This window comes from Prinia subflava, chromosome 18 (genome assembly GCF_021018805.1).
Source record: "Prinia subflava isolate CZ2003 ecotype Zambia chromosome 18, Cam_Psub_1.2, whole genome shotgun sequence".
Lineage (NCBI taxonomy): Eukaryota > Metazoa > Chordata > Aves > Passeriformes > Cisticolidae > Prinia > Prinia subflava.
This window is the reverse complement of record NC_086264.1, coordinates 8328489-8347670: the sequence shown is the minus strand read 5'-3', so window position 1 is coordinate 8347670 and position 19182 is coordinate 8328489.

Genomic DNA, 19182 nt, shown 5'->3' with positions numbered 1-19182 from the left:
ATTACTGGAACTAAAAATTTATCAGTATTTCATGTAGTGATTATTTCAATGGGACTATTTGAGAAGTCAATAACTGCTTGGTATTTAAGTCCCCTAATTTGGATTCCCTGGCTGACCATCTCCTATACCACAAACTGTGATAAGATTCCATGGATCTGAAATTCTGTAGGACACAAATGTATTCTCTTTTTTCCTTTCTCTTTCTCAGGCCAGCTGTCTTCTGTCAGGCCATACTGATGAGATAGCCAGGGGAATGCCCACCTTGGAAATACTTCTGAGACACCCTCACAGCTTCTGTTTTAGATTAGGTTTTGAATTTCTTATTAGCTGTGCAATGGTATCAGCACTTGGAGAGTTTATCATACATGCCATATGGCATGGAAACTTTGTAAAATTTGAAAAGCTGGGGAGTGCTGTCTGAAGTGTTACCAGAGTCCACAATGTGGACTTTAGCATTAAAAGAGTTGTAATAAACCTAAGTACTGACATATTTATAAGAAAAGCAGGTACATGAGACACCTGCTTGTTCTGCAGGCACAGACATGGTGAATTTAAACACTTGGAACTCCAAGCCAGACAACTTCAACCAGGAATATTGTCAAGTGTTTTGTCAGTGAGGGTAATTAACTAGGGAAAAAAAATAACTCGAGCTCTGATAATTCCTTGTCACAAGGTCTTAGTACAAGAATAAATGTCTTTCTGAAGGAAATGTAACCCAAGCCTCACTTACCCTGATGGACCTGTTGCCTCTGTAATGTAACAGGGATGGATGGGATGGCCACAGCTGGTCCAGAGCAAAGGGCAGAGCTGAGCTTCTACCACCTCCACTGCTGTTGATATCTTACTTGCCTCTTGAGTTAATGGATTTCATTATTTTTGTGGAAGAAATAATTTCATTTTACTGTATGAAGATTGAGAGATACATGCTCCTCTTTGTGCTTCTAAAACATGCATGTTATTAATATGTTATCATATTAATATGCATTAAATATTAATAGAGATTAATTAAAAATAATAAAATAAAAGTAAAAGTAAAAATAAATAAATAAACTAAATAAAATTTTAAGTAATAATTAACATATATAAAATATATATTAAAGCCATTGCTAATTAGACACTTGCTAACATATTTCCCATGTTTAATGTAATACTTTGGACATAAACTAGTGTCCATGTTCTAGAGAAATGCTGGGTTTGTTCTTTGCTTATTTGTAAAAGAAAAACAGTGGAGGAGCATAACACTTGCAGTGATATCAGACCCATCACTCCCTCACAGAGTCCTCTTTAAGGGACTGACAAGAATTTCTTGTTTTTGTCACAACCACCCATGTAATTCATTTCACATCAGGCAAAAGAATGCTCATCCTTCAGTCGTGCACTTATGTCCTCCATAAAGTTTCATACTCGATTTGAAAGTTTCAAAACTCTGTGTGATACAGATGGTTCAAACCCCATTGATAATTCAATGTCTGGTTAGCTCTAAAGTAGACCAAAGACCTGGTAATTAATGTCCTGAGAGACCTGAGAAAGCTTATGTACACATTTGAAAAAACATTCCTATTTGCTGTCAGTGTTCAAACACTTTCAGGAAACTGGACTGTGATTCTGAGCATATGTTTCTTGTTCCCTCATCAGTAATCAGACCCACTGAGGGGCACACACTGGTCTGGAGTGAGGGCCGGAAGGTAAAGCACTGATTTAGGATTATAGCTGAGATGTAATTTGACCCGATTATGGGTCTTCATATCTGATAGATCTCAGATAGATTTAGAAACAGAGGTGGATTTACAAAGTAAAATAATCAAATCCTTCATAAACGGAATGAAAGTTTCCATCTAATGGGCTGATTTTGCAGTATCTATGTAAACTGTACAACTGCTTAAACTTTAAATACAGAAAAAGTCAAAAGAGCAGAGATCCAATAATCAAAACTGCTCAGATTGATTTTAGTAGTTACTGATATATGTGTTGTGTGTATGCATCTGGAGAGGAGCTCATCACTGTCAGCAAAGAATAACTTTTCTATCTTTTAGCCCCTTCCCTTCTTCCCCACACCAGGCATTGCCTTCAGTCTCACAGTTCTTTGTGATATAAACCATGGGAACTCAGAACAACTATTTCCACAACTTGCAACTTCCAACAAAAGCAATGGCAAAGCTGCCACAGAGCATAGCAAAGATCAGACAGCATCTGAGCAGGATCACAACTAATGGCAGTGAGAGAGGAATGGAGGAAGGAGGAAAACTCCGTTTCCACCCCCAGTCTGAATCCTCCAGTCCAACAGAAGGCATGATGGCAGACAAACACAGAGTGCCTTCCAGGATGCTCTGCAGAATCCAGTCACACTGACAAAAAATGTTTAGAGAACAGTGATCTAGCAGAGAAATGTTTACAGTACTTTGCTGAACAGAAAAAAGAAAGTTTTTTTACAAAGGCTGCAGACTTCCACACCTCGACATGCACGCATGAATCAGTGAGATCTGTAACAGGCAAAGTCTGTAATGTCAAAATTTCAAAGTCCCTGTGCTGTGCAGCTTGCTGGCTGAGAGACTTGTAGGGCCCAGGATCAGCTCCACAGAGAGCAGTTTAGGTCCACATTCCCTGAACTTCCCATTCAGGTCCATCTATCTTTAATGAAAATTAATAATTTAATCTCCATGTTACTAACACATTATCTCCTTCAAAAGGTACCAGTCACTAGACCATGGGTCAGATCAGTCTTTCATTTCATAATATATTAAGGCAGTAACAATAGTTGATCATTCAAGATGAAACAAAGTTTTTTGTCTATAATTTTTTGTTGTTTTTCCTATCCTAAAAGCTGATGGCAGTCATTTATGCCCAGATTATAAACTGTACTTTCATCTATGGCTTTTCTTATCATAATGTATGAAAGTGGAAAATAAGATCTGTAAGTAATAAGTACGGTATGAAATTTCACAAGGCCTTTATAATTTTGTGTCATTATTCTTATCATTGTATATTTCTCTCTTTTTATTGTAGGAATATTTTTTTATTTAGTGAGGGTTTTTTTCTTCACCTTTTCTTATTCTCTTTGATGACTGAAAGGATTCTGATGTCTAAAGTATAAAAATAGTTTGTGGTCTTTCAAGATGTTGATTTATATTCAAACCTTTTTTTTTTTTTTTCTGTTTATCTCCCTCTTTGTTTTTCAGTCATTGAAAAGCTCAAGATTTAAGGTGCATGTACATACTTTTGAAATTAATATAACTGAGTAGAATGTACCCTGATCTTCTCCCTGAAATGTGATAAAGTTTGTGCTATTGACACCTCAGATCATGTCTTTGTTCTTGTCCTTAGAGGATAACACTTCCCTTATCTCCCCAAATACAAATTTACTTCTGTACTTCCAGGTATGTTTGTTTCATTTTGCTTTACTCTTGTTTGAAAATAAATCCCCTTAAAATTCTTTGTGAGGGAAAACTCTGAGGAAGCCCAGCTGGCTGGCAGCTGGGAGCCAGGGAAGCCTTTGATTCTCAGAATTAGGGACAATCTGATTTCCTTTGCTGCACACACAAGGAGCTTTGGGTTCACAAAGAAAATACAGAAAGAGGGAAATGAAGGGAGAAAATAAGCAAGCTTTCAAGTGTAGGAAGTTTCTGCTGAAGTAAACATTTGGCTATTTCTTGGCTCACTAGGCTAAATGCAAAGGAGGTAAATTAAGTCAGGAGGAAGCTTGTCCCTCCTGTAAGCAGTTCTGGACTGGAATGGAAAGCAAATGAGATTCAGATAGAACCTGTACAGCACAATTCCACTTGCACACCAGCCAATGTCTATTAGGTTTGAATAAATATTCCCTGAAATGTTTTCTTTCTAGATATTTCATTGATAGCCACGATTTTCTTATAATAATTTAAAAATAAAAATTAAATCCTGCGATATCCCAACAAAAACATTACATTGTTACAATATTAGAACAATCTAGAACCTGAATATCTCAAATGAACCTTACTTTCAACAACTGAAGTATTTCTAAAACATTGTGAATTTTGGTGTAGTCTGAGATCCTGCATGGAGCCAGGTGGGGGAATTTACAGGAGTAAATTATCTGCAGATGGCAACAGGGAGTGGACTCGAGTACATATGAAAATTAGCCAAATTTACAGCATCTCTAGAATACTTATCTTTGAAATAATGAATGCAAAAATGTGTTGAATATTCAAATGGGTAACCACGTAATTATACTTGGAGTTCTGGCAAATAGAGTTGTGGAGATTTTAAAGATTCACTTACTAGAAACAGGACCACATGAAGCCTTGATATTTCACTTTAGAGTACTCTTTTAAGCATTTCTTCAAACCGCTGAGAAATACCTGAAGAAATGCAAGAACAGCTCCAGCAGATCAAAATAATGATAGCTACAGATTAAGAACAATGGGTGAAACCAGGCAGTAGGACCAAAAAATACTCAGCATCACAGTTCGGTGCTTATACAGTAGAAAATAACAAGAAAGTAAGGAGAAAAATGCCTGGATTCTGAAGAGTGGACAAGATCCTCAAGGCAGAAAGAAAAAAAAAATCCCATGATCTCCGATAAACTTTTTAATGGAATAAAGAACATGTTTCAAAGGACAGATTGTGTAGATGACACACTACAGTTTGAAAAATGCTCTGTGATTACAGAACACGGAGTTTTGTTATCAGCAATCGAAGAAGAAACGAAGTCAGCACAGAATATTCATCAGCACACCTGCTGCATCGATTACAGCACAGCTCAGTGCAGTGGCTGCCATCAGGAAAAACAAGGCTAAGCACAGGTCTAAACCCACTTAAGCAGCACAAATTACATGTGAATGGAGAGATCCTGAGTTACTCACTCGTGGTGCTGAGTTTCAACATGCAAAGACAGAAAAAACATCCAATAGCTTCACAAATGGTCTTGTACTTGAGACTTTGTGGGTGCCAATCCAGCTCCATCGTGTACCCAGTGAATGCTGAACCACAAAATAGAGCAAATCCTTCATGAGGAGGGATGTCTTTACATAATTCCATACACAGTGGTGTTTACATTTGCCTATGAATGGTACTCAGCCAGTTGGACAAAGTGGTTTCCATAGGGAGCACATCCAATGTGAAAATTCTGTAACAGATGTCAGTCAGGGAAAAGAATCTGTGTGGAAAGAGAATCAATGGAGTTGATGGAAAGTGAAGCATTTTTCTAACATGGAGACAATTTTGTGTTTTAAAGGATTTTGGCTTAGCATTCAACATACATGAGGGACCTGTGAAGACATATGTGAGCCAATATACATAAAAAAACAACACAGACTTTAAGTTAAGAGATAAGAAGAAACACAGAATCTCATCTTGGAAAACTCTGAAAGAATTTTTTTCCCCTCAAACAATTACATAAATATGTGAAGAATTATGCAGAGAACAATAACTGGAGAACTGACATCTAGAAGCTGAAGACATGGGCTTTCAATTTACAGTGCAGAAACACAGGCCACAACACACTTTATATACATAGGATAATTTCCAGTATTAGAGGCTAATTTAAGGCACCTTCTGCCTGCCTCAAAACAAAAAGGATAACAAAAAATTAAAAGGATAAAAGTGCAGCAGAATTAACAAACAATTCTCAGGTATGAAGACCAATATAGAAATTCAGAGTTGATATATTGTGGTTTTCTTTTCTTTTGCCCTTTCATTTCAAATGGCTAAAGAGGGCTTTCCAAGAGAAAAGCCCCTTCCTTTTTTGTTTTTTGCTCCCTTTTTTTGATCCTTACCTTTTTCTGACCATCAACACATTTCTCCATTCCTTCCATAGATCAGTGTATGCATCCCCATGCTTCCCTACAGGGAATACTTCAAAGACATAAACCATCATATTGTTGTCAATATGCAAAAAGATAATGGTTATTCACCTTGATCACATGAGCAATCATGACCATTAAACCAAATTGCATAAACAAAGCTTGGCTCAAGCTTTCATTGCTGATGGCTTGATCTTTATCATATCAGACAGCATCCTAAGATCTGTAAGCTGGGAGAGCAACTAAAATTGTATAAACTGTGTAAGAGTAAGAATGGAGAGAATATAAATAACCATCTTTACTGTATTAGAAGAGTGGGATCTTGAAAGTGCTGGTGAGAGTTTGCAGTATTTCATTCAGTCAGTTTTGGAGTGTTTGCAAGATTTAGCTATAGACCTTAGAAGAAAATTAATTTCCATTTGTCTAAAACCCAGAGATGCTGGTGTTTTAATCAAGTATTTTTCATGTCAGTGGTCTTAATATGAAATATTCTTTATGCTTAGCTACTTTTCTGGTTTAGAACCCATCTTTACTTGTACTTAGCAGAGGTGCCTTATGCATCCAATTGTGCCTGACACTCAAAGAATTGTTTTGCTGTCTTCCCAAAGTCCCTGCTTGTAATCATCACTAACTTTTACTTTTACTCACAGAAGTATTATAAAGGCTTGTGAGTCTCAAATCACAAACATATTTGAAATAAAAATCCTTTTTTTTGTACCTTCCCCTGTAAGGTTAACCCTTTGCCTCTGTAGCTCTGGGACTGCTTGGGGACCAGCAGTTTTCTCAGGAGCCTGACTTCAGTGCAGGAAGGGTCTTCAGCAAAAACACCCTTCCATTTTTGGTGTGTTGCTAAATAAAACCAGAAATGGCAGCTCATAACCTGTGTTTCTGAATCCAGCACAGTACTGGCAGAGGTCAAGGAATAACCAAACTCAGGACCTGGCCATCTAGCAAAACAAAACAATTAAGTTACTGCAGTGTTTTCACTGTTATTGTTGGGTTTTCTTTTAAGTTTATTTAAGCAAAAAAATAGCATGCAACAGAGATTTCAGAAACATGAATTTTATTGAGATTTATTTCATAGAAAATTTTAATACAAGAGATTAAATACAAAGTCTTGTCAAGTGAAAGCCTGTGAAACTGAGTTCCAATCACTGAGCAAAGTCTGATGGAATTGCTAATTAGATCACATATTTCTCCTTAGCTGTAGAACAAGGAATCACACCAATGATTCCACTTTTCATCTGCAGAACAAGTTTTCAATCCCTTTTGTAACTGGTTAGTGCAGTACAAGGTACAAATTCCTACTGACGCTGAACAGGAACATTCATGTATTTATAAGCTAATATATGCCTGGGGAATAAAAAAGCCTCCAACTTTTATTTTTTCCAATATTTATCATCCATTGAAAAGCAGATGGTAGGAGGTAAGCCAGGTTATCTCAGACTTCTTGTGATGGGTTCAGTGGCAGAGACCCAAACATCCTCGTGTGCAGCAGAGCACCCACCCCACTGGCAGCCAGGTTTGGGTTTTTTTCCACTTAACTCCTTTTTTTTGTGCTTGGAGCCAATCCAGCCCAGTTCAGCTCTTTTGTAGGAACTGAGGAACCAGTATTGATTTCCCATTTAAGCCAATCTTGCCTGAGCCCACCACTGCCTCCCTGGCTATGAATGCGGGAAGCGCTGGGGGAAAGCAGCTGCGGCGCTTTCAACGCGCAGAAAAATCGCTGCTTGGAGCTGGATGTGAGCTGAGCTGCAAATCAGGAAAATAAAAAGCGAAAATGGCAGCAGAGATAGGCTTCCTTTTCAAGTCTGATACGCATTCAGCACTGCCTTCCTAGAAAGGATTCTCAGGAAACAGGGAATTTGCTTGTTAGAGCGAGAGGAGAAGATTCTTATTATAGGCTTCAGTGCAGTTGTCAGCCAAGATAAAAAATCCTTATACCAAAGTGGCCTTAGAACAGTGAAGCAATGAGGGCTTTCAAAAAAATATCAAAATTTGGGTTTTGTTTTTTTTATGAAAGTGTGAAAATGTGTTATAACTGTCTTTACTGAGTGTTTATGGATTTAGGCTGAAGACTGCAGTGATGCTTGAGGATTCTCAGGCTCTGTATCATGAAGGTTTTGTTACCAGATTTTGAGTTTTCAGCAGGCACCCATTGCGATCAGAGGAAAAAAAAAAAATCTCTAGCATGGATATTTTTAGGGACTAGCAGTGAAGTTTTCTCCATGTTTTACAGGATAAATAATGCTAATAACATTGATGCAAGCTTTCCAAAGTCACTCAGCAATGACCCTCAAATATCAAGATGCAGTTGCTGAAAATTGGAATGTCATTTGGTAGAAAATTAGCAGTTATACTTCCCGAGTTATAACACAGAAATCAAATAAATTTTTGAATTGTGGATTGAATGTTAGAGAGAGGATATTTGACCCCTACACAAAATTACCAAGCTACCCTAAAAATGATACTTTTAAAGTTCTCACTCAAAATGGCTTCACAGCTCTCTGACCTAATTCACTCACTCTCTGTTCTTAGCTGTTCACAGTCTCTAAAACGGGAATCTATATCTGGAGTTTGTCAGGGACAAATTGCTGGAAGCTCTTGCATGGAAACAGGATACTTCCTTCTTTTCCTGGCATATCTGAAAAACACTTAAGGGTAACTCTCCCCAGACACTCTTGTTGCTGATTTTCATGGAGGAAAAAGCCGCCAAGCCCAGGTCACGACTGCTCCTGCCCCACACAAGCACCGGCGCCGCGGCGAGATGAGTCCACTGTGATTAATAAAGGCTGGAAGAACCATCTGCAGCAGCCTGATGGATGGAGCAATTTCAAACTGTGCCACATGGATGTAAGGAACCAAAAAACAACTGCAGCTTCCCAACCTGGCCTTTCAGGCTGTTTGCACGAAGGTGTGAGCTGCTTCTACACCAAGATTTTGACTAATGGGGAGAAAAGGCCAGTTTGGATGGGTTTATTTTCCTACACAGAAAGCAAACTGGCAAAATTGAGTCCATTAGGATATTACAAATCTTAGGTGTATGTCAGCAACCATATTTTTTTAGTTAAATGTTCTTTGTCAGAGAACTTTATGCAAGAAAATTTCCCACGAGGAGGAAACCGAGAGTTAGGTGGATTATTTTCATGTAGTGGAATCAATAACCTGAGTTTCCTTGGTGAGTGGTCAGAGGAGCCAAGGTATTCACACCAGGGAATAATTAGCAGCCTAAGCTGCTGGTTTGATTGATGAGGCTGCTGAGTGATTATTTCTTCAATTTTCCCCAAGTTCAATTCTCATAGACTAGGGTCAGTGAAAAGAGAAGTTAATTTTATGTTATCAGGTACTGATACTCAGCTTCTTTATGTATTTATGAATATATCTTATTTGCATTTTCAAAGAATGATCTGCTGAGAAGGTAAAAGACTTTACAGGGATTTTTTTTTGTGGGAGTTTTGCTGAATTTGAGGCATCTGGTAGACTTCAGGAAGAATGACAGAACAAGTTCTGCCTAGCAGAAAACTTACGAGGAGGAGGCAGTAGTAATATTTGGAGAGAGTGAGAAACTTGTGGAAGCAGAGATGAACATCAGAGCTTTATTTGAGATATAGTGCCCAGCAAGAGAGAGGAATAGGAGCAAATGTCAACAGGAACAAACCAACCTTTTGCTTTTTAATGTAGTCATAAAAAACTTACATGAGGATAAGGAATATTTTAAACAGTGTCTCAGATAGGAAATGTCATTCACATCTACTGGAGAAAAAAAAATCAACTAAAAACCTGGTGCCTGGGGCTATGCTAATTCTTTAATGTGATGGAATTCCTTTTCTGAGAGCTCTGTAAGTTTTCCAGCCTGCCAAGCATGCTTGGTGCCCATGTCTTCAAGCACTATTCCTGCAAGGTTCCTGAGTATATTTTCATTTTAATGGGTTCTTAAGTCAAGCATCTCTGGCAGAGCTTCCTAAAAAATGAGTGAGAGCTCATGCAAGGGACAATGACATTCTTTAGTATTTACTGCACTAAAAATACCTTTTCAAAACAATACACGACATACAGAATGTTCTCCTTGTTCAAAAATGGTTGTTTTTAAGAGCATTTGATGGATTCAGAGGGCTCTTGGTAAGTACAGTTAATATATTTTCTCTGTATATTCCTTCAGTGCTAAAGAGCAAATTGATTAATATGTAATCTTGAGTAAATGTTTCCCCAGTTACATTCACTCCCTCTTCCTGATATGCTTTATTCCTGCCTGAGTATTTTTCTCCTTATAATATTTTCAGCAGGCTGGATTCATGAGCCTGTGAAAGCAAAGAATAAAAATCCTCTTCTTGTGAAGCCAGCTGCACTGGTGAACTTAGTGAATATCTGAGTATATGAATGATGATTGTATAAAGAGAAGAGCAAGAGAAACAGCATGAGACAAAACCACCCTCATTTTCCAAAAACTTTGGGAGTACCAACATTGCACAAACAGAGAGAGAGAGAGAACAGAAGAAAATCAGGGGGAGTGAACCCACAGTTTGTTTCATTTTTCATTCTAACATCACACCAACTATAAAGAATGACAGTATAAATGATCAAACAACTGTTTGCTAATGCATTATAGATAGTCATACACAATATGGCAGCTTTATACTTGTATATTTACCCACCACGAATACAAAATATACTAAGAGTGACAGGTAATGTAGCCAAAGCTTCTACTCTCTGTAAGCATCTGTGTACTATGAATTATAAATGAGAGTCTTGTGTCCAAAGGTAGCGAGTAATGTAGATAATGCCATCTGAGTAAATGAATAAATGTGAAACAGATGCTTTTTGCATTCAGGGCACACAGGTACAGCCAGGAAGCCACCAGTACAGATTATGGATGCTGGTGAGACAGCTGTTGTCTGCATCCTGTGCCAGGTGCATTCCTACCTGGCCAGTAGAAAAAGCCTTTCTCTCACCTCTTTTTTAACAAGTTGTTAGAAGGAGGAGGTATCTTCTTATGCAGATTCCTCAGGTGCTTGGATTTCCTCAAGGCTTTCATAAAAAAAAGAAAAAAATCAGCAACATCATTAGGAAAATCTTGTACAAGAGGTGGTGAAATTAATCATTTAGTTTAAAACAGTCATAAAACTTTTTTTGTTGTTTTTTATGCATGCTTCTTCAGGTCTGCCATTATTTTTCATATCAACAAATATTTTGCCTAAAAATGAGATAGCATGTCTTAAAATTTACTGCTAGAAAGGTATAAAGATATTTCTTTTTTTCTTCCTTATATGTAAATTTACTTATTTTATAAGCAAAGAGACAAGAGCCTGGACTCTGGCTAGGGAATTGGAGGGTTCTTCTTGTCAGTACAGACAGCTCCCTTGATACCTTACAGGTAGGTTGAACTCCCCAGACAAAACATTAAACCTAACAGTGCTGACAGTTCTCACTTGTGAGATACAGCTCCTGCTAGATTTAAGTTCAAAGAAGTTCATAAGTTTATATTGCTCTTGCATCTGTTCCTTCTCTGCCTAACACTAGAGTTGTGCTGTGTCCATTTTCATGTGTGCTTCTGTCCTTTTCACTTGGAAGCAAAAAAGGGTCTCAGACCCATTTCCCTGCAGATTTGCCATCCATGAGTTCCTTATGTCATGCAGGGCTGGTAAAACACTGGATACCAAGTTTAGAATGAAAGTCTATCCTAATGCAATTTTAGGAAGGAAATGTAGTCATAAATATATGTTTCTTGTTTAGCCTGAGTGCCTTGAACTACACAAAACTTTCAAAAGGAAAAAATTTCCAGGACCAGTAACTATCTGTGCCTATTTTACAAAGTAATTTCACTGCCTCGTGCATAACTGAGCATTTCAGAGATTAGAAAGTATAATCAGAGATTCATATAAAGTTTTGGAAGAGCCTGACAGATAACATACAGCTTCTCAGAATTTACTGAGATGGTATTTCAACCCTTAAGAGAATTTATGCAAAACCACCAAGGCAGGCATTGCAGGAATTTCACAGCATTCCCTCAGAAGTAAGTTATTTTTCTTTCACACCCAATATCCCTAGCTCCTCAAACTTTTGTGTGTGGTCAGTCAGGAAGGGAGTTTGCCTGCCACAGTCAGATTTTGAATTCATTTTGAAGTCAATCCAGATTAATACAGATGATATCCTGAGAGGAATTCTGCATTTATAGATATGTAATAGAGAATTGAGCTTTGTAAGGCAACAGCAAAGACTGACACCAGAAGTTCAGCTCCAATTCTCTACCATCTTTGTTTTTTTTCTTTGTTTCATTTGCTCCTGTGCAAAGTCAGCATAAGACACCATAATTGTTCCAATTTGGCATATCTACATCCCAATTTTTCACTCTGCAGAAGTGGAAATGACAGTACACCTCCTTTGGGTGTGCAGCAGTGAGACAGAAGCAATGGGGACATCCAAACCATTCAGTGTCCCACTGACCTACTGCTGCCTTTGAGACATCCCAATATTTTTAACCTACCAAGTAAAGCAACTCCTTATGAGTTGCAGGTTTTGACTTAAAAAGCAAGCAAATATCAAACTATGCAAATGTGAATGGTATAATTTTGCTTTCCAAACAGTGAGATTTTATTTGGAGTTATTGAATTTTAACCACAGAAATGTCAAAAATCCACAGGTGGCTTGTTCCTATTTTCTTCATGTCCTATCCTTTCTTTCAGCAGGTTGCACTAGCATTTATTTCAGTGTAAAAGTTGAGGGGGACAAAAAAGAGGCTGCAGAGATTTTTAAAAAGTTTGAGGAGTAATTTGTAAAAGTGATAGTTTCTGGTAATGAAGGTTGTTACCTTTGCCCAGGTCTCTCAGTATGATAAAATTGTTTCAGAATGTTAATTACTGAATAATCAGATTCCCTTGAAAATGAAACCTCAACTTTTGCTAAAATATTATATTCCTATATTTTATCAGACCTGTAGCACAGTCAAATCAACAATTACATTAAAAGAACTCATGCAGTCTTCTCTTTAGAATGAGACCGTATTATCTCAAAAGAATTAGAGAAACATCTATGATGCATTGCCAGTATGGAAATACTCATCCCATTGGCCTCTATTATGCAAAAGGAAATGAGAAAACACTTCCATTACATTTTGCAGTGATCCATGCCTGTCTCTTTTTAAGCCAATAAACTCTATCTTTCACTGTAGCAGTTTGTGCACGTGGGCAAAAATGACCTTTTGCAGTTTGGCCACTGAGACGTGCTGGGAGAGGTGACACAGGAATTGTGAAAAGAGATGCAAACCCATTTATTCTGCCAGACATCTCCTAGCACAGAGTAACAAAATGAGACCTGCAAAGCCTCTTGCTACATGCACGATTTTGTTGTTCTTTGCATCATGAGACAGAGTTCCCTTCCTAAATCAGTCACCTCTAATCAGTTTAATTGAGGCTGATGCTCAAAGCACAGAAAAATGCCATGAAGAGAAGGTCCCTCAAGTGACTCCTGGCCTGTGTGGGAGCACAGTCCCCTCTATCCCATCCTATCACTGCACACAGCCTGTTGGAAAAACGCCTTGAAACCAACGCGGGCTCATAGAGGAGAGGGCATCGGGGGGGCACTCAGCACTCACTGCCTCTTCAAAAAAAAAAAAAAGGGAAAAAAATTAAAAAAGGCTTCAGAAAAAGTGCTTTGAAACTGTTGAAATAATCTTCTGAATAAACCACCAGTGGGGAATACCCACAGCCACCGAGGACAGCATGCTGTTCAGCGTATCAACAAAAATACATTTGGCCTGCGGCAATGCTGAGGGCAAACATATCCCAGATGGGCTAGAGAGGCCCAAATACCTTCAGAGATGAAAATTTAATTAGAGGAAATGTCACTGCAGTGAACAAAAGGATTGCTTTAGTGATTTTTCATCATTGTTTACTACAAGTGAAGTATAGTTTTAAGTGTTAGGACAGGCTAAGCACAGGAATGTTCCTAAGCACTGGGATGGATGTGAAAGGAGCGGATGTTGAAGGTCAGAGAATCATCTGCACTTGAGCAGTGATCAAAAGGACTTACACCATCACATATTGGAAGAGAGCAATTTTTAATTGCTTCAGTGATGGTAAAAGGTGGTGAAGGTGGTGCTTTCAAGCCGCCAAGATGGAAAAAGCTGACCTTAGTTTGCTGACTGGGTGAGGGGTTTTGTTGCTTTGCTGTTGTTATTTTTGCTGTTGTGAGGTCCTAAGGATGATAAAAGCTTGGGTCTCTCTGAAGAGCACAGAGAGAGGCTCACTGCCTCCTTACCTCTTTGATAATCCACTCTCTTATTAATTCTGATTCTTGCACAAACCAGGGAAAAAACAATAAGAGACTTGTTGCAGCACAATCACAAGGAATCAGCCCCCTTAAATAATAATATGTGAGTTCTCAGATGAGTTCTGAAAGCTGCTTGGGATAAATTAAGAGAAAATAAGACAGAGTACATCATAATATACAATATAAGATGTTATAGAAGGTCTGTCAAACTACAGCATTTTCTGCATTTGGATTTTTCATCTTCAGAACGCAGGGTTGAGGTTTTAGTGTTTAAATTTTCTGATCTTTTCTCCCGGTCAGCCCTCATTTTGTATTTTCTACTGCTCCTTTAGCAAAACAAAATAATCACCTTAATTTAAAGAATGTACATCATGATTTGTCCATCATAGTATTAAAATAGTGCTTACTTATAGAACTCTTAAGAAAGCATTATACAAGTATAATTACATACAATTATGTATTGATCAGTATATGTATTTTGTTAATAAAGTTAATAAAGATGATTAGGTTAATAAAACTTAATTTTTAGATTAAAGCTTTGCTATTATTTCTATTTTTGGTCCTTTCTAGATCCCTCAGATTCCACTCATGTTGTGAGTTGGTTCTTCTGACTCAGATACAATTATACATTGATGGATTCTGTTTGTGTAGCAGGGACTGTGGAAGTTGAAGTCTGCTGAAGAACCTTAACACTGATTTTAGCAAAGTTTGGATGAAGCATCTGAAGTATCTTACTTACTAAGTTTACTGGGTAACATGTGCCTTAATTTCAGGTGATTGATTTTGGTCTTTCTATGCGCTTTTGTTTATTATCACCTGTTACTCACAATTCTATTTTCTAGCCCAAATAATCTCCCTAGATTTTCACTGCCCAGAGGCACTGTACTTTTTCTGGCAAAAGAACTGGCTTTGTGTTCTCCTACATTGTCTTGTTAGTCCTTCCTCTTCTCCTCACCTGCTTCCTTATTTTAATCTTCTTTCCTTCCTTCCTTCCTTCCTTCCTTCCTTCCTTCCTTCCTTCCTTCCTTCCTTCCTTCCTTCCTTCCTTCCTTCCTTCCTTCCTTCCTTCCTTCCTTCCTTCCTTCCTTCCTTCCTTCCTTCCTTCCTTCCTTCCTTCCTTCCTTCCTTCCTTCCTTCCTTCCTTCCTTCCTTCCTTCCTTCCTTCCTTCCTTCCTTCCTTCCTTCCTTCCTTCCTTCCTTCCTTCCTTCCTTCCTTCCTTCCTTCCTTCCTTCCTTCCTTCCTTCCTTCCTTCCTTCCTTCCTTCCTTCCTTCCTTCCTTCCTTCCTTCCTTCCTTCCTTCCTTCCTTCCTTCCTTCCTTCCTTCCTTTTTCTTTTCTTTCTTTTCTTTCTTTTTTCTTTTTTCTTTCTTTTCTCTCTTTCTTTTTTCTTTTTTCTTTGTTTGTCTTTCTCTCTCTTTCTCTCTGTCTTTCTTCCTTTCTTCCTCCCCTTCTCTCTCTTTCTTTTTTCTCTTTCTTTTTAGCAGATACAGCTCTACATAAGGTTTAATCATGTGCAGAAATTTGTTAGATTGATGCCAAAGACCTGCCCAGAGGCAGGCTCTAAACACATTATTGTTTGAAACCTGCAATGGAGAGTCCAACCAGCCTCTGATTAGGCAACGTGCCATACTAAGCAGATATTAATGAATCTTGGCAACCAAGTATGAGAAATCAGTTTGCCTGCCATCCTTTCTCTGTTACAGATGGTTATCTGGAAAACAGTCCAAACAACAGAAATAGACCATATGTAAAAAAAAAAAAAGCCTCCATTTTTATTTTCAGGTTCGCAGACTATCAGCTTAAGATTTCACAGTATACATTATTTTTATAATTCACGATGAGCAAGTACGTCAATATCCAAATGCATCCAAATTGTGTGACACTGAAGAAACCAATACTTTGCTTTATGGGGCTGTGATTAATACAATCACTGATATTATGGACTTCTGGATGATCAACACAGATTCCATCTACGAGCTGAAATGACAAATTTCTTCTGTGTCTGTCTATCAACAGTATCTGTGTCTGTCTATCTATATTCCTATAAAATGGAAGTACTGAGGTCAAAAAATGCTGTGTGAAACAAATAAATAGATGTTTAAATAAATATACCACTGAGCTAGGTTTACATTGGACTGCATTACAGAGATTCTGAAGCGGTATTAAAGGCACAGTAACAAAGCAAAGACATTTTACTGTTCTAGTCTTACCAAAAGACTAGATAATAAATTGATCTTCATCTGATCAATTGATAATAAATCCATCATCAGCTAAAAGACAAATCTGAAGGGAAATGAAGCCTCAGTATGTAGCCTTCTTCCTCCACTGATCATCAACAGAGTAGATCATCCACTAACTACACAGTGATTATAAACTGAAGTACCTGAGACAAGCTGTGAGACAAAGAAACCTCCTCAGTCAGATGTGGGTGACACCTTCTGCAGAGACACAGGAAATGTAAACATGGGTAGAAAATATCTGTGTGTATCCCCTATGTAATCTACCAGTGCATTTCTTACTAATTATTTTTCTGCTGAAAACCTTGATGGAATTATTTCTCAAACAACTACACTAGAACAGAGGAAAAAAATGCCTGAGAGCAAAACAAAAATTCATAAAAAGGCAAAGGGTGACTCTTAGTAAGAAATATAACTCAGATGCAAAACACTTCTATATTTTTTTACATAACTGTGGAGGTACTTGCATGATTTTTCAAAGTATTCTGATGACTTATGCGCCACATGAACCATTTTGTGACTCTCCTACTCACAGTGAGCAGAACTTCTCTTCCAAGTATTTGATCTGAATTCCTTAAGAGCACAAATGGTGGCAGGTAACTTACCAGGAAAATGGTGGCAGCAAACTTAACAGGAAGTCACTGCAAAATGTCACAGAGTGAGTGAAGTTTCTCACATTATGTACAAAGCAGGAAAGAGGTGAAAGCCTGGTGCAATAGTTTGGGATGCAACATGAACAAGAATTTTATAGTCCTGCCATAAGGGCCATATCCTAAAAAACCTCCTGAGTGCCAAAACCAGGATGTATGAGAACTTTTGGCATGTAAGACTTCACTCTGAATTAAACCCACTCACCATCTGCATAAGTCTGAAGGTAATAAAGTTCACTAGGTGCTCTCATTTAAATTTTTCACAGACCAAAATCCATAAAAAAAAAAAAAAAAAAAAAAAAAAAAAAAAAAAAAAAAAAAAAAAAGCATTTTCCCCTCTTATCCTCTTATTCTAAAAGGGGAAGCATATTGAGAGTCCTACCATAATATTCAATGTCTTCTACCCAGTGTACATTTCCTTCAGCATTGTAGAATTTTTATTTTGTTCTTAGTTTCACTTCTTCTCATTCCCAGGTATGTCATCACAGAAATATTTTTACTATATTGACTTTATAACTTTTACAAGGAAAAAAAGCCATAAAAACCAGTAAAAAGAAGAATACACACATCATCAGTAATGAATGTTTGCAATCTATTAGTTTGGCTTTACAGACTTTCAATTGGATAATTTAAGCAGTCAAGAAGTAAAAGCTTTTCATCATAAGAAGATGCTCAAGGACAGGGCTGTGGATTCAGGAAGGTTTCCTTATTTTTTTGTATCTGCCACTTCAGAGGAGCAGAGCTTTGTGTGGTGATAAGGAACAGGACAATATTACATGCAGCAGAGGATTTGCTCATTTGATATTACATACAGAATTCCATAGGTTTTCTATGATATCTTCCTTGTTTTTTAGTTTGTTTTTTAGATTTCAACTGTGAGGTGAAGATTTTTTTCCTTTATGTATTTACAGCTCAAATCTACATCCAGAGACCTTGGAAAGCTCCAGGTTCAGGTACTGTTTCCTAGGAGTAAGAACAAAACCATCTAATATAGACAGTAGTGCTTAAATATGAAGAGTGAATAAATCTAACCCTAAGAGAAACCTTAACAAATCCTACTGGAATAATTTATTCATAAATATTTTAATATGAAATTCACTTCAGCAGGCAACCCAAGCACTGACATTGGTGTGGACTGGAGGAACATAAATCCAGCTATGCCAAATTAAAGCAGAGACCAAACAACTTCTAACAGCTAAATCACAGGACTGAGCTTTGGAAGCAGCTCTTCTGTGACTTCTCTATGTCATTGCTTTAACCCACATGCTAACCTAAATAATTACATTTTGCTCTCAAAAAGAGCTTTGGGAAGTTTAATATTTGTAAAGCAAGTTGACTAGCTCAGTCAGAACATATTACCAAAGAACAAAGTATTGTTTCACAGCAAACAAACATAGTTTGGCCCAGATTGAATCCAAATGCAGTTCATCATTTGGAAATGAACACTAACAGAAAGCATTGCATAATTCTTCTTACACCGAAGGGAAGAAAAAGTTTGTTAAAAATGTCTTAGCAGAAATCATACAGGAAGTCAAATCACCTGCTCTGAAGAGTTTGACAGAAGAAATCAATATACCTGTGGGCTGGAGGAACTGGAGTCTGTTTTTCACACTGACAAAAGACTAACCCAAACTGAGTAACAATGCTATGTCCCCCCTCCCAATTCCTGTTTTTTTCCTTTGCTGTGGAAAATGGCATGTATGTCATCACTGAAAGCTAGAAAACATATTCTTAATGAAACAGAGAGAGAAAAAACTGTCAAAATATAAACAAGTTAGTAATGTTTGTATAGAAATCCTAGGTATCTAGGGAGCAGAATGATGAAACAGAATTAATGCTGAAATGCATCAGGCTGAAAGTAACAGAGTTACAGTGCCAGAGATATGTTGGAGGATGAGTTTTAATGAAGTGGAGTATTGAACTGTGTGCCCTGAACAAAGGAATTCAAGCACAAAGGGATGGTGCAGAATATACTGGAAGCTAATGGTGTGAGAGACAGTAAGAGGCAAAGAGGGATGATGTATAAAACTGGACCTTCCACTGTCAGGATCTGTGCAGAGAGGTTTGTGAACTCTTAAAATGGATGAACACATTGCCTCAGTTTGCTGTGTGGACAACTGAGTTGGGGAAGAGAGCAGGAGACACATGGGAAACAAAGTTATGGAAATGGAAATTACCATGATAAAAAGAATCATAATATAAGCAATTGTATGAACTGAGGTATAGGAATGGGAAAATCTCAAGCCAACAATT